The sequence below is a fragment of the Penaeus chinensis genome, chromosome 5, assembly GCF_019202785.1.
Source record: "Penaeus chinensis breed Huanghai No. 1 chromosome 5, ASM1920278v2, whole genome shotgun sequence".
Lineage (NCBI taxonomy): Eukaryota > Metazoa > Arthropoda > Malacostraca > Decapoda > Penaeidae > Penaeus > Penaeus chinensis.
The window spans coordinates 37,186,469-37,190,384 of NC_061823.1; the positions used below are offsets into that span (position 1 = coordinate 37,186,469).

The 3,916-nt window shown below is 43.0% G+C and overlaps 1 protein-coding gene across 3 annotated transcripts in view; it reads left to right on the top strand.

Annotated features, from left to right (window-relative positions):
* Positions 1–3,916, top strand: part of LOC125025664 (phosphofurin acidic cluster sorting protein 1-like) — a 193,310-nt gene that overhangs the window by 839 nt on the left and 188,555 nt on the right. The window lies entirely within an intron of this gene.

Below are 3,916 nucleotides of genomic sequence, written 5' to 3' on the forward strand. Positions count from 1 at the left end.
GGGAGAAACCAGATAAGTTAGGCGAGTGAGTAATGATCGGCGCAGGAGTGCAGGCCGCCGTCCTGCAGGAGCGTTTCACTTTGAGAACAACGATTGGGCGAGGAGGGCGGACGCCTCCCTGCCTCCCACTGGGCTTTCTTCGTGCCACGAGCTTTCGTTCTGGCATTGTGGGGAGAGATGCAGAGTGACATGCCATACGGGAGGCCGATTTCGCATTGACAGCGAGGCTGGCAGCCCCTTCGTCAGGCCTTTTTGGGGCTGTCATCTCTCAAGTACATCAGTTGCTGTCGTAGAGCCAACTATGAAAATATGTACCATGATGTTATGTTATTTAGTAAGAAGACCATTTTGGGGATTTGGCGGGTTTATGGTAAAACTGTTTTTATTCCAAATCTGCATGTGTATAACTCTGTTTGTATGTATTTGGAGGGGTAATATTTTACTAAATATTTACATATATGACATCGGTAATGCAGTGTAGGCCTATATGTTTATATAATACAGGAAAATGACATTTCTATTTCATTTCTTTGAAAAGTATATACGTTTTATGTTGATAATTTTCTGTGCGGTATCCACACCAACAAAATATGTGGACAGGAGGTGCTAGTAACAGTGACCCACATGGTGAGTGTGCCGTATGGCATTCATCCCGGGATAGTGAGGGAATTACACTCTTTTTTTCATTATGTTGTTATTTCTGGCACTAGAAAGGATTCAGAATTGACTGGGGGATGAAATCGAGTCTTGTCTGACGATAACATTTCGAAAGTGGAACTTTTTCTCAATATGTGAAAGGATTATAAACGTGACATTTCGAACTCGTCAAGAGTTCCTCTTCATACGTAGTAAAACCTAATTGGATGATATATTTGGTGGTTTACTACATCAGTTCAGGAGATATTAAAGAATTCGAAACGTCACTTTTGTATTTCGTTTAAAAGCAGTGCCATATTCATCGTTTGTGTGATCGACAGGAACTTCAACAGATTCGGTTACGAAAGAAGTCCAGCTAACTGTATCCGAGACGAGTGTAATCTGGGGAACTTTCAGATAAGTATTTGTTTTATATCAAAAGGATCCATAGCATCATATCTCACATACTGTACTTGTTTGAGGGATATTTCAGTATCCGTATTTTATATTTTATTCACTAACGAAAACATGTGACTCACTGCACTGCCGATGACATTTTATGAAGATAGTGTTGACGGAACGTAAATCACGGCGCCTTTCTGGCATAGACACCGTTAGAATTGCAGCATCTAATTTCTGGCCTGATTAGCAGAGGAAGGTACCCTTGGCTGGAACCGAGGCCGAGCTTGCGGTTCCCTCCTTTGCAGTTGGAAGGGCTTAGAGGAATGTCGCAGGGTATCACACTTAGAAAACTGCTAAAAGTTTGCTCGCTTTGGAGAAGGTGGAGCAGGTGCCAGGGCGTGGCACCAGCAACTACTCCGTAGGACTAAGCACGATTTTGTCAAGGGTTAACGACAAACATGCTGGTAACGAGATCCTAAAGGGGTTGAAGAGCTACTCATGGCCCCCTCCCCCCTCCGCGAGCCACCTGCACGTCTGCATGTGGGACAAAGCAGCAGCGCGTGTCGTTAAAAACTGAAATTGTCGACGTCAGCTGCTGGTAACATTCTACACCCTCACAAAACGCTTGCCTGCATGTGGCAAGTAAGGAGAAATCACAGAGTGGAAAATTGGCATTTCTGAACCAGCAAGAAGAGGCGGAAGTTAAACATTAGATGGCATGGTACTGACAGAAGCTGGAAAGACGGCCTCTTTGGGGTGATTAAAAGGAAAGGGGGGGGGGGGGGCGTCCGTTCTCCTCAATGGGGATGAAACCCGATTGGCCGTCCTTCATCTTATTCTCTTTTGGAAAAGACATTCGTTGGGTTGCGGAGAACTGTTCTCCTTTCGTAGTTCATATGATGACAATGGTTTTGCCAATTTACAAGGTGGAATGATGTCAGTAGATCCATTTGAATTTGGGTATTTGCAGAAGGAGTACAGTCCTTCGCGTTCACAAAAATCTGTATACAAATACGCTTTTTCCAATAATCTCCGCATCTTGCGCTCTCGCATGTATGAACTGGAGAAAGACGTGTCTCGTTCATTCGTTTCGCCCGCGGGGAAGTCTTTCGGAATAGAGACAGTGGAATAATGTAGGGTGTGATTGAGATGGCGAAGTCGATGGAGAAAAGGGCACGTGAAAGGCTAAAAGGAAACAGGTAGCGATGGAGAGCGAAGGTGCGAAGCGACATCACGCGAGGCAGGAGAGGATCACGGCTCTGAATTATTGTTTCTATAGTCTGACGTCGTTTCTATTGATATTACCAGCCATGTTACATATTTACTTCAAAATCCAATTACAGTTTCTCTCGTGTTTCTGTAAGTCTTCCCGTGTAAGCTGAATCTACAATCTGATCGATTTATCTCCATGAAGCTCCATTAGCTTCTTCAACATCACTTGCATTTACACACATGCACTGAAATACATTCATTGGGGCGACCAGGCAAGACAAAGCCCGGCGATAAGCGGTGGTTCTCACGCACGTCAGATTCTTAGCCGTGGGATTGATGGTCACTGCATGACTTTCGTTGAGGGGGGGAGGTGCCCTGTCCCGCCGCTTGCATTGCCGCTTGCGAATTGTATTCACGTTGTTTGGTGGCATTGCATTGGTTCCCATATGATCTTCGTTTGGGTCATTTCTTCACGAAAGTGTAAGTGATTATAAGTACTGCAAAATGTAGACAACGGTTACTTTCGATTGTGAATATCCCGAACACCTGTACATTGTGTGTGTGTGCGTGTGCGTGTGCGTGTGCGTGTGCGTGTGCGTGTGCGTGTGCGTGTGCGTGTGCGTGTGCGTGTGCGTGCGTGCGTGTGCGTGTGAGTGTGCGTGTGCGCGCGCACTATACATACATACATACATACATACATACATACATACATACATACATACATACATACATACATACATACATACATACATACATACATACATACATACTTACATACTTACATACTTACATACTTACATACTTACATACTTACATATGTATATATGTATGTATTGTATGGTGAATTATAAACACAATCAACAGGTGTAGGACTTAAGGTGGGACGAAGGAGTGAGTGTAAGGAAGAGTGTGGAGTGCGAGGTGGCGGCAGAGCGTGAAGGGGAAGGGTAGAGGGAGAGGGAGAGGGAGAGGAAAAGGGGAGGGGGAGCGAAAGTTTGAAGGATTAAAGAGGGTGAGATGAGTAACTTTTTATTATTTTTGTTTGTTTGTTCTAGGATTTTTGCGGATCTCGCTAGTATATATATATTCTAGCTGGGAATGCCGAAAGAATAAGAAACGACAAACTGTATAGTATTTGGTAAAACAAAAAAATGTATATTTCTGGAAATATATCCTTGTACACACACCATATATTTATTTTTCATCTCAGCTACAGGCCCAACAAAATTTCAACACTGACGTTTCAGGTAAACAATGTTTTGGTCCAAAGTTTAAAATAACAATGAGGAACCAAGTGTCATCTTGCCTGTGTTATTTTTCATTTCAAATTTCAGTCCTAGACCAAATAAAAGTTTTAACATTACACATAATGTATGTTCGAAGTTCTACTGAATAAGGCTTTGTTCTGCCACACCCTCACTCAGGGTTTTACCTTCCTTTGGCCACAGGGCCTGGATGCATTAGGAACTAACACATGCAGACAAACAGCAAGGTTTATTTATAATGTGTGTGAGTGATATAAATATATATATATATATATTTATATATATATAGCTATTTATTTATATATCTGTATCTATCCATATATGTGTGTGTGTGTGTGCGTGTGTGTGTGTTTGTGTGTGCGTGTGTGTGCGTGTGTGTGCGTGTGTGTGCGTGTGTGTGC